The sequence below is a fragment of the Heterocephalus glaber genome, unplaced genomic scaffold (genome assembly GCF_053883595.1).
Source record: "Heterocephalus glaber isolate CG9 unplaced genomic scaffold, H.glaber_assembly_v1.0 deba00001553, whole genome shotgun sequence".
NCBI lineage: Eukaryota > Metazoa > Chordata > Mammalia > Rodentia > Bathyergidae > Heterocephalus > Heterocephalus glaber.
Window position 1 is genome coordinate 11,936,336 of NW_028258344.1, and position 13,214 is coordinate 11,949,549.

The 13,214-nt window shown below is 37.1% G+C and overlaps 1 pseudogene across 1 annotated transcript in view; it reads left to right on the forward strand.

Moving 5' to 3' along the window:
- LOC147824140 (uncharacterized) overlaps positions 1-13,214 on the forward strand; it is a 206,394-nt pseudogene that overhangs the window by 11,029 nt on the left and 182,151 nt on the right. The window lies entirely within an intron of this gene.

The window sequence follows — 13,214 nt, forward strand, 5'->3', positions numbered from 1 at the left end:
TTCTGCCAGTCTATTTCTATTGATTGGTGAATTGAGACCATTAACATTGATGGTTATAACTGAAATGTATTGACTTGTCATTGCCATGACTTTTTCTTTTTGTTGGGTTCTCCCCCTTTGCATTTAATTTCTTGTCATGCCTGATGGGTTCATTCTGCTTTGCTTCCTGGGGTTGTGATCCTCAATGTCTGTTCCTAGGATATTGTGTAAAATTCTTTGGAGTGCTGGTTTGGTATTCATGAAGTTCCTAAGGTGCTCTTTGTCATGAAAGTATCTTATTTCTCCACCAATTTTGAAAGATAGTTTTGCAGGGTACATCATTCTGTGTTGGAGACTGTTTTCTTTTAGGGCTTGGAATGCATCACTCCAAGCTCTTCTTGCCTTGATGGTTTGTGTTGAGAACTCTGCTGTGATTCTGATGGGCTTTCCTTTGTACGTGATTTGTTTCTTTAACTGCTTGCAAAACTTTGTTCTTCTGTTGAGTTTTTGGAATCTTAACAATTATGTGCCTATGTGTAGATTTTTTTTTTGATCAAGGCTATTTGGAGTCCCATATGCCTCACTTATCTGTATGTCAAGCTCTTTTCCCCTGCTTGGGAAGTTTTCTCCCATTATTTCTGTGAAGAGATTTTTTATGTCATCTGCACTCTCTCCTGTTTCTTCATTGAGCCCAATCATTCTTATGTTATTCTTCTTTGCGTCATCTAGCAGCTGCTGGATTGATTTCTCATATTCCCTTAGAATTTTGAAGCAATTTTTCTTTTCCTGGTCACTAATTGCAATCTTATCTTCTATATCTGAAATTCTGTCCTCACATTGGCTCATTCTGCTGTGCAGACTTTCAATGAAATTTTTAATCTCTTGGAAATCTGTTTGCATGTGTTTTATGGATTCCATTTGTTTCCTGTGTTGGGATTCAATCATGTTTCTCAGCTCCTCTCTAGATTTATTAATCATGTCTTGCACTATGAGCACAATCTCTGCTGTTATCTGAGAAATTATTTCTGATTTCATTTTTCCAGATCCTCTTTTATTGCCAATTCAGAGAGTCCAGGTGGTTGAGTATCAGAGTGTTCCATCTCGTTTCCCTTTGGGGTTGCTGTAAGTGATCTGAAAATCAGTTTTTGAGACTTGTTTACATGTCTTCTCATTTCCATGGGTGTGTGTGTGGGGAGGGAGGTGTGGTGGTGTGGGGTGTGTGTGTGTGTTGCTGCCGCTGGTGCGGCTCACCTCCTCTGCACTGGGAGTGGTCACACTGGGGCCCAGAAGCCTCCCCTGCCTGCTGGGTACAGTGCTTTTGTGGCCTGGAAGCCTCCTCTGTGCTGTGAGCAGCAGTCGGCAGCCCAGAAGCCTCCTCTGTGCTGGGAGTGGTGCTAAGGTGCCCTGGAAACCTCCTCTGGGCTCCACTCCATCTTTATTGTGACCTCCCTCCCTGCCTATTTCCTCCTCCTCATATATGGACACTCACATTCCAGCACATTCACTTCTTCAAATCTCCCTTTTATTTCTACACCATATATCCCCATAAACACCACGCTTATCCACACTTGTATGCCTTTGTTCATCTTTAGCAATACAGAATACCTACAGTTACCTCTCTTTTCTTTGCTCTTTCCAAAGATTTCTCAACCTTTAAAGCCTCTTCAGGAGGCTGAGGCAGGAGGCAGGAGTATCACAGGTTTGAGGCCATCTTGGTCAACTTCATGAGATTCTATCTCAAAACAAAACAAAATTCCTCTTTGTATTCCATCCCTTCCTAAAAGTTTTTTTTTCTTTCTTCTACCTTCAGGAACACTATTCCTTCCTTTCTCTGTTTTCTCACATTATTATCTACCTGACACTTAATGCCTAACTATATATCCAGAATAGTACATAAGTTAAATTTTTTTTTTTGATACCAGGGATCAAACTCAGGACCTTGCGCTTGTGAGGCAGGCGCTGGAACCACTGAGCTAAATCCCTGGCCCTATAAGCTAAATTTTTAAAGACCAGACATAAAAAAAAAAAATCTAATAATTAGTAAAAGATAAGAAACATTGACAAAAAGAGAAACATGTTTTTGTCAAGATTGCAGTGATGGCGTGACTAACATATAAAGGACCATCTATAAAGTAAATCATCTGCTTTCTCACTTTTCATGTGAAGGGGATTATAAGCTAATTTGATATTCCCCTTTTACCAATGTGCTTGTTTTCATCTTGTTTATTAGGGAAATACATGAATTAAATATTTCTTTAAACTCAGAGATTCTGCTCATTGACCTGTAGAAAAAAATATCTATGCATTGGACAGGGCAGACAGAGGGAGAGTATGGTAGATTTTGGAAAATAGGTTAGAAAAAGAAGCAAGTTTTTATTGTTTATGAGCCTATAATAATAATTTTCCATGAATTTTAAACCATCCAATGCTAATGTTTTACAGAATAATAAAATTGAAGCCAGAGGCCAGGGATTTAGCTCAATGGCACTGCACCTGCCTCAAAAGTGCAAGGTTCTGAGTTCAATCTCTGGTTCCAAAACTAAACAAAACAAAAACAAAATTGAAGCCATAAGCTCCTAATTTTTCTTAGAAATTTTAAGGTATGCTGTTCTCTATGCAGGTAGAAAGTACTTATTTTCAGTCCGTAGTACTGATATAGGGCATATGATATATGTACCTCCAAATAACATAAGGAAAATATAACTCTGAATGTGCTAGATGTCCAACACGCCAAGTTCGTGTTCTTTAAAATTGAAGAATGAATTCTAGGAACAACAGAGGTTAAGAGTAGAAAGAATTTGTTGAAAAGATAGCTTCTGTCTAAGAGAGACAGAAGGTGGCCTGGAAACTGGGTTGTCCAAGGACACTGCTTCTCAAGGGAGTTTTATAGAGCAAAGCCATAATGTGAGGCACATATAAGGTGAGGTAAGGCAAAACTATAGTTAACTAATAAGATTACAAGTATAGTTGCTTAGGTAATATTGATCCAATATAAAATCGGGTGTAAGGAAGGACAAAACTATGATCAACCAATCAGATTACAAATATAGTTGTTTAGGGAATATTGATTTAAATGGGAATCAAATGGGGAAGCAAGTCACATAGCCACCACAGAGATTGATGTCTATTTAGAATATCAATCACTGCTGTTCATCCCTAGGGGGAGTATGTAGGTGTAGTCAATTCTCTTTGTCTTGAAGCCTGGCCTTTAATGAATGTGCAGCCATAGTTGTCTTCTGCACTGACTTCTTCCAGTGCCCAGCCCTGTGTGACTGCCTATACTATTTCTAACTAACTTAGCTGTCTACAATAGTACTATTCTCTACTTTCACATACACATTGTTCTAATATTTCTTGTAAAGTCATACTAATGATAGCTCCTACTTATTAGCTATTTACGTTGCATAAAGCTCTTAAGATGCTTAATCCTATACAACTTGGTGACACATATATTATTATCAACTTTTCACAGAGAAAAAAGGTTAGAGAAGTCAATTCTCCAAAGTTACAATGTAGCAGAGCCACATATAAATCTACTTTTATCACTTGCCAAAGTTTACATATGCTTTTAACCATTGTTTTGTCTTATTTCTTTCCTTAGTTGCATTTTTGTATATATTCATTTGAAAATGCCTTTTCACCAGTACAGTAGCATAGTCATCTTCTCTTTGCTTTAAAACTACCCTAAACAACAAGTACATTGAACTGAGTTTTAAATATTAATGATTAAGTGGGCATTAATCTTTGTAATGAAACTAAGTTTTTCAAAAGAAAATTTGAAATAATTAAAAAATTTAAAACCCTGCTTTTGTAGAAATTGTATTTGTAGTTTAAAATTTTCTGGCAAAAGAAAATTCTAGGACCAGAGAGTTTCACTAGTGAATTCTATAGAACATTTAAAAAAGAAGTAACTCTTCAGAAAAAAGAGGGAAGATTTCTCACTTCATCTTATGAGGCCAGGATAACCCTGAACCCAAAGCTAGATTTAAAAAAAAGTACAAAAGGAGAGCTATCAACAGATACTCTTCTTGAAAATAAATGCAACAAAATATTAATCAAATTTTAAAATACATAAAATGAATACACAACAACCAATAAAGGGTTCATCCTAGGAATATGGGATGATTTAATATTTTAAAAATCAAGCATTGTAATTGACATATTGACTAAAAAGAAAAGATACTTGACTATATCACTCAATGCAAAAAAGGCATTTGACAAAATTCAACATCCATTCACAATGAAGACGCTTGGCAAAGACCTGAATCTGACAAAATACATCTTTTTTAAAGCCGGCTATTATACTTAATGGCAAAAAACTGAATGCTAGGATTGGAAATAAGGCAAGGATGTCTATTCTCATGACTGCTAGTCACACCATACTGAAACTCATAGCCGGCACCATAAGCCAAGGAAAACAAATAAAAGACACAAGGGTTAGAATGGAAGAAACAAAGTGTCCTTATATATAATCAACATAATTGTCTATGTAAAAAATCTCAAGGAATCTATTAAAAAAAGTTCTAGAATTTATAACAAGTTCATAGGATACAAACTCAATGCATAAAAATGAGTTGTATGTTTATATATGTTATGATTTAGATCTGAAGTGACCCCCAGTGGTTTCATGTATTAAGAGGTGAGGCTTTTTGGAAGGTGATTAGATCATAAGGGTTCTAGTAACCTGGCAGAGGAAATTTGAAGACAGCTCGACGTTCATGCCATGGCATGGCTACTGCTCACTGCTTTTAACCAGATTTATAGAGAATTGGGGGCAAAAGGCAGGGCAAAATTTTTTTTAAAAACTTAAATTTTGCCCAGAAGGAACCACATATAAAGTTGGGACCAAGGACAGCAATGCTGCTAAAAAGATTATCATTTAAAAGATGCCAAGTACTTTGGATCAGAACAGTAGGAAAGATACCTTGACAGCACCCAAAGAGATCCTCAGGGTGCACACCTCATTTAGGGCTAGCTAGGGAAGTGTTTACCTGAATTCAGCCATCTAGGCACTGCAGCCTTGGTCCAAAGGAGGCCAGGCTACTTCTCAGGCTGGCATCAGACCTTAGCATCTTCTATGTGATGCTGGTTGGGTTTTTTTGGTACGGGGGATTGAACTTGGGTCCTTGTGCTTGCACTTGCGCAGCAGGTGGCGAAACCACTGAGCTAAATCCCCAGGCCGTGATGCTGGTTTTTAAGGCATGACTAATACAAGAATCATTGGGTCATGGAGGTTTCTACCCAGCATTTGAAAGGAAGACCAGGGGTGCCAGGCAATGTGCTCCTGAAAGGGCAATGTGTGAAGCTGTGAAAGTGAAGCCAAAGGTACACTTGAAACCCTAGGAAGTTTGAGATACCAGGAATATGAAATGTCTGCAGAGGAAAACCACAAGTAGTGAGTGATACCAGCCCAAAAGAGAAGTCATGTGGGCTGCAACCAGCAAGGTCATAGGGGCAGGGCTGCCCTTTGGAGCTCATATCTCATCAAAACCTGCCCTGGGTGTGGGATTTTAAATTACAAGATTTAGTGTGTGCCCTGCTGCTTTCTTTGCTCCCTTTCATTTCTATCCTTCTATTCATCCTTTTTAGAATGGGAATGTTTAATCCATGTCATTGTATATTGGAAATGTTTAACTTTCTTTTTTGTTTTTACAGAGGCTCACAACTAAAAATTTATCTTGAGTCTCAGTGGAGACTTTGGACTTGGAGTCAGTGCTGGAACTATTTTAGCAGTGCTGCAACTGTTATGACTTGGAGACTCTTAGGGATTGACCAAATGCATTTTCCATAATGAGATGGATATGTGGCTTCTGGAGGTCAGGAGCAGAATGTTATAGCTTAGGTTTAAAATATCCCCCTAAAGTTTCATGTATTCAGAACTGAGTAATTTATAGCTGAATGTACTGTTAGGAGAAGGAGCCTGCTTGGAAGATGCTAGGAGGATGCCCTGGAAGGGCATACTTTTATATACAGCCCCTTGCTTCAATCTCTGCTTCCTGGCTACCAGAGGGTGAGCAGCTTTAGTCTGAGGATGTCTGAGATTTGGAATCCAGATACTGGAAAAAAGAGAGAAGTAGATGTCCAGGAAGCAAGAACTATCTGACAAGGATATTAAAACCTACAGAGAAATTGAAGAGATAGAACACAACTTGGAAAAGGGAAGGGACAGTATGTACATTCTCCCTGGCTCTCAGCTTGTGATTCACAGGAAAGGGAGAGTGAATTTACAGAGACAAAGCAAAAGCTAGGAACTCCAAAGGGCTTCAGGGAGAAATACAGTGGTGGAACTGACCAGCAAGTACTGTGATCTGCAGGAAGAGCCTAGGATTCTGCTCCCACAAGAATCTTTCAACAGGCAACAGCTGGTGAGTGACTCCAGTCCAAGCACCTGCTATATCCTGGAGAAAGTGTTTCATCAGACAACATTCCATGAAAGAGTTGATTGTTTGAACCCCATACTCAGAGCAGCCACATGACAGCTGCACTTCAGGGCTCCCAGTTTTATTTTCCCACAGTGACAGGGTAAGAGATAGCCATGGGAGACAACTGGAGTCAGGAAGCCATGGTCAGGCTGGAAAGAGATCCCTGAAGGGTTTGAGCTAAAGGACACAGGCCTCATGTCCATGGCCAGAGGCTGGGCTTAGTCTGAGTTGTTCTGGATTTGATAGTTGAGGCACTGGTACCTTTGCCTTAATCCTACTGTCTGCTGGTGCCTACGTCCAGCATAGATCTGGGATCTGACTGCCCTTTTTATATACCAGTGTAAGCAGAGACACATCTTAACTTGGACACTTCCCCAAAATTGTAGATCCTAGAAGAAAACCACACAGTCAAAATTGCAAGAAATTTATTTTCTTTCTTTCTTTCTTTCTTTCTTTCTTTCTTTCTTTCTTTCTTTCTTTCTTTCTCTCTCTCTCTCTCTCCTTCCTTCCTTCCTTCCTTCTTTCTTTTTGTGAGTGTGTGCATTTTTTTGGCTGGTTGGTTTTGCTTTTATTTATTGTTTTTTCTTTCTTCACTCCTTCTTTCTTCTTCATGAGTTTATTGGGATTTAGGGGATTTTCCTTTATCTTTTTCTTTGCTTCTTATTTCTTTTTCTTCTTTATTCATTTTCTCTTCTCCACTTTGACTTCTCTTTTAATTTTTTCTCTCCTATTTTACTCCACATTTAATTTCTTTTTTCTCCCCCTTTTTCTTTTATCTTCTATTTCTCATGATCTTTTTCTCTTATCTTTCTCTAATTCTATAAATATCCTTCTACTCCCCAATAGGATCCTTTGTACCACTTTTCTCTCCTCATATCATATAATTTAAAGTTTGAGATTTTTTTTCCCTCTTCCAGTCCTCCATTCCCAACCTTCTATATCTTTAATAGTAAAACCATAATGTTTATTAATCTTTACATAGTTAATACTATACAACTACTGTTGAATTATTTTCTACCATAATTGGAGATATAGCTGTTATATTTAGTACATATTAGCTGTAAGTCAATACCTGGGTTGTCTTAATGTTTACGTCATAATTGTAGGTTTCTTAACTAGGGTTAAGGGTCCATAATTTGTTCTTATAGTATGTTAATATCCAATTTGTCTTGGATTTTACTACTGTAGCTGATTTGCTTGATATTGCTAGGGTCACATAATTGTTGCTCCTAATGGATTTTCTCTGTAAACCAACTCAGATTATCTTTGTGACATTAACAATACTAGGGTACATTCCCAGAGAACTTGGGGTTGGGCCAATAATACTGCATCTTTCCTTCCCAAATTAACCAAGGTGGTCAGATCTTGGGGTTGAGGCAAAGAACAGTAGTCACGCCAAAGTACATATTGGTTAAAGAAATACTTCAACAAGAAGAGATAACCATTATAAACATATATTCACCAAATACCAGCATGCTCAAACAAATACTAATGGACATGGAAAAATCAGATAAACACCAATATGACTATAATTTTGGACTTCAGTACCCCACTGTCAAAAATGGACAGATGAACTAGACAAAAAAATCAACAAGGAAATAACTGAATTGAACAAAACCTTCAAACAATATGTTCACAACAGAGCTGTAACTCATATGCTTTGCTACCAGGGAGCATGTATCAGTGGTTCAAACCAGCAGGAACACATTAATAGATATCTAGAGAGTGTTCCATCCAACAACACAGTACACATTCTTCTCAACAGCACATGGGACTTTCTCCAAAATAGACCACATACTAACCCATGAAGTACATTTAAGTTAATGCAAAAGAACTGAAAGTATTCCATGCATATTTTCAGATCCTAGTGCAATGAAACTAGAAATCAACAACAAAAGAAATCACAGAAACTATGTAAACACATGGAAATTAAACAATGCATTTTTTTTGTTTTTGGTACCAGGGATCAAACTCAGGACCTTGCACTTGACAGGCAGGTGTGGCACCACTGAGCTACATCCCTGGCCCAGTACATTCTTGAGTAATCATGGATCACAGATAAAATTGAGGAAGAAATTAGATAATGCCTACAATCAAACAACAATGACAGTATGACATACTGGAACCTATGAACACAATGAATGCAGTTTTAAGAGGGAAGTTTATAGTGGTGAATCTTCATATAAAAAAAACCCAGAGCTAGCTCAAATAAATAACCTAGTGATGTGCCTCAATATCTTAGATAAAGAACAATTCAAATCCAAAGCTAGTACAAGGAAAGAAATTATAAATATCGGAGGAGAAATTAATGATATTGACACTAAAAAAATACAAAGAGTTGATGAACTGAAGAATTGGTTCTTTGGAAGAATAAACAAGGTAGACAAACACTTAGCCAATCTTACCAAAATAAGGAGAAAAAAGACCCAAATATATGCAATTAGAAATGAAAGGAGAAATTGCAATGGATTCTGCCAAAATGCAGATCATCAGTAACTACTTTGAGAAACCGTACTCTAATTAAATGGAAAATTCAGAAGAAATGGATAGATTCCTAGATACATATGAACTACCAAAGCTGAACCAAGGAGATATAAAAATCCTGAGTAGTCCAATATCAATTAATTATATTGAAGACTTGATTTTTAAAAATCCTACCAAGAAAAGCCCAGGTCCTGATGGATTCATGCTGAGTTCTATAAGACCTTTAGAGATCTAGTGCAAATACTTTTCAAACTATTTAGTGAAATTAAAGGGAAGTAATATTTCCAAAATCATACCTGGAAGTAAGCATTATTCTGATTCCAAAGCCAGAAAAGGACTCAACCAAAAGAGAGAACTACAGACCAAACCCTTTAATGATAACAGATGCAAAAAATCCTCAATAGACATTGGGAAACAAAATTCAACAGATCATCAAAAAGATTGTACATTATGACCAAGTAGAATTCATTTCAGGTATGCAGGGATGGTTCAGCATACATGAATCAATAAATGTACACCACATAAACAGAAGAAAGAACAAAAATCATATAATTATCTCAAAAGACACAGAAAAAGCATCTGACAAAATCCAACACCCATTCCTGATTTTTAAAAAAAACCTGACGAAAATAGGTTTAGAAGGTCATTATCTCAATCTGATAAACCATCTCTGATAAACCAACAGCCAACATCATATTAAATGGAGAGAAGCTGAAAGCTTTCCCTCTAAAAATAGGGAATGAGACAAGGATGTACATTGTCACCACTGTTGTTCAATATAGTTCTCCAAATGTTAGCTAGAGCAATTAGACAAGAGAAAGAAATAAAATGGATATGGATAGGAAAGGAAGAAATTAAATTATCATTATTTGAAGATGACACAATCCTGTACATGGAAGACCTCAAAAACTCCACCAAAAGACTCCTAGAATTAATAACCAAATTCAGTAACATAGCAGGATACAAAGTCAACACTCAAAAATCAGTAGAGTTTTTGTACACCAATAATTAAAAACTCACCAAGAAAGAAATTGGGAAAACAATATCTTTCACAATAGCATCAAGAAAAATGAAATACTTAGAAATTAACCTAACCAAGGAAGTGAAGGATTTCTACAATGAAAACTACGGTACTCTGAAAAAGGAGGTCAAAAAGGACATCAGAAAATGGAAATATGAGCCGGGCTGGGCGGTGAATGCCTATAATCGCAGCATTTAGGAGGCTGAGGCAGGCAGATGTCTGTGAGTTCAAGGCCAGCCTGGGCTACATAGTGAGATCAAAGGCACCCTGAACTACATAGCGAAATTCTGTCTCAAAAAACCAAAAATGTTCTGCCAAAATACTTCTAGACTTAATTGTCAGATTCAGTAGAGTAGCTGGATGCAAGGTAAACACTCAAAAATCAATAGCTTTCTTGTACACAAATAACAGACTCGAGAGAGAAATTAAGGAAACAATTGCTTTCACAATAGCATCCAAAAAATGAAATATCTAGGAATCAATCTAACAAAGGAGACAAAAGACCTCTACACTGAGAACTACAGCACTTTGAAAAGAGATCGAAGAGGATATAAGAAAATGGAAAGATATCCCTTGTTCTTGGGTAGGAAGAACCAGTATAGTGAAAATGGCCATACTTCCAAAGCTGCTATGCAGATTCAATGCAATCCCAATTGAAATCCCAACAGTATATTTTATAGAACTACAGAAAACAATCTAAAAATTCATTTGAAACCAGAAGAGACTTAGAATAGCAAAAGCAATTCTAGGCAACAGAGACATGGCAGAGAGTATCACAATCCCCAACTTGAAACTAGGCTACAAATCCACTGTGATAAAAACGGCATGGTACTGGCAAAGAAACAGACCTGAGGACCAGTAGAAGAGATTAGAAGATGCAGAAACAACTCCAAACACAATCAGCCACCTCATCTTTGACAAAGGAGCCAACCACCCTTACTGGAGGGAAGATAGCCTCTTTAATAAATGGTGTTGGAAAAATTGGATTTCAACCTGCCAAAGATTAAAACTAGACCCCTATCTTTCACCATGCACTAAACTAAAATTCAAGTGGATTAAAGATCTAAATATTAAAACAGAAACACTAAACTTACTAGAAGGTTAGTTAGGTAGAACTCTCAAAGACATTGGCATAGGAAAAGATTTTATGAACAAATGCTCAGTAGCATTGGAACTTGCACAATCAACAACTGGGATCTCATCTTATTAAAAAGCTTCTGCACTGCAAGAGAAACCACCAAAAGAGCTAAGAGACAACCTGCAATGTGGGAAAGTATTTTTACCAGCTGTTCCTCAGACAAAGGTCTACTATCTAGAATATATAAAGAACTCAAAAAAATCAGACCCCCCAAATATAAAAACCCAATTCAAAAATGGGCATCTGAAATGAACAGACATTTCTCAGACAAAGAAGTAAAAGCAGCAAATAAATATATTTAAAAATGTTCAACATCACTGGTCATTCAAGAGATGTAGATGAAAACAACACTGAGATTCTACCTCACTCCAGAAAGAATGGCTGTTATCAAGAAATCAACCAATAACAAATGTAGGTGGGGCTGTGGGGAGAAAGGAACGCTTCTCCATTGTTGGTGGGAGTGCAGACTGGTGCAACCACTGTGGAAATCAGTATGGAGATACCTCAAAGAACTAGGACTAGAGGTCCCATTGGACCCAGCTATACCCCTGCTGGGGATCTTCCCCAAAGAATTAAAAGAATCATACCACAGCAATATATGTGTACCCATGTTTATAGCAGTACAGTTTGTAATAGCTAAAGCTTGGAAACAGCCCAAATGCCCATCAACTGCAAACTGGATAAAGAAGATGTGGGGTTTTTTTATAAAATGGAGTACTACTCATCCATAAAGAATGAAAAAGTAGAGACATTTATAGCTAAATGGATGCATATTGAGGCCATCCTCTTAAGTGAAATAAATAGGACACACGTGTAAATACTGAATAGTTTCTCTCGTGTGAGAAACTGAAAGTGTAAATAAGGATTAAAATGATTAAAATGAATAATTGATAATTTGAAATAGGAAAAGGTTCAAAGGTGTAGGGTTGGTGGGAGGGGAAGGGAAAAGGGAAGAAGGGAAAGGAGAAATTAAGAGAAAAGGAAAAAAATAGAAACAAAATCTATGTAAATAGGGAAGGGTGGAGGGGGTGAAGGGCGCACAGGTAATAGGGGAAAAAATAAGAACTAAGATACATCATGTATAGGTACAAGCACCCAATGATAAATGTAAGTATATTGTATGCCTAAAATGTACCAAGAAAAAAGGAAAAAAAAATAAAATAAGAATCAATTTAAAAAAATGTTGGCGGGGCTGTGAGGAGAAAGGAACCCTTCTCCATTGTTGGTGTGAGTGCAGACTGGTGCCACCGCTGTGGAAATCAATATGGAGATACCTCAAAAAACTAGAATTAGAGGTCCCATTTGACCCAGCTATCCCTCTGCTGGATATCTTTCTAAAAGATTTAAAAGAATCATACCGCAGCAATATATGTGCACCCATGCTTATAGCGGCACAGTTTGTAATAGCTAAAACTTGGAAACAGCCCAAATGCTCATCAACTGGAGAATGGATAAAGAAGATGTGGTTTTTCTATAAGATGGAGTACTACTCAGCCTTAAAGAAAAATAAACTAGAGACATTTATAGCTAAATGGATGGACATTGAGGCCATACTCTTATGTGAAATAAATAGGACACACATGGGTAAATACCAAATAGTTTCTCTGGTGTGAAAAATTAAAAGTGTAAATAAGGTTCAAATGATATAATTGATAATGTGAAATAGGAAGAAGAGGTCTAAAGGAGTTGCGAAGTGGGAAGGGTAGGGGAAAGGAAAGAAGGAAAAGAAAAAATATGAGAAAAGGAAAAAATGGAAACAAAGTCTATGTAAATTGGGAAGGGTGCAGGGCGTGAAGGGAGGGCAGGGAAATGGGGAAAAAATAAGAACTAAGATACATCATGTAAAGGTACAAGATCCCAATGATGAATTTAACTGTATTTTATACCTAAAATGTATCAGCAAATTTAATGAAAAAACCCAAAATGAAAAATAAAAGTCAAAAAGAAAGAAAGAAAAAGAAAAGAGAAATATACTCTGTGTTCTTGGATTGGAAGAACCAATACAGTTAGGTCAATGCCCATACCCTGAATGTGCCAGATCTCATCTGATCTCAGAAGCTAAGCAAGGTTGGGCCTGGTTAGTACTTGGATAGGAGAACCAATATAGTCAAAATGTCTCTACTTCCAAAACTGTTATATAGATTTAATGCAATCCCAATCAAAATATCAA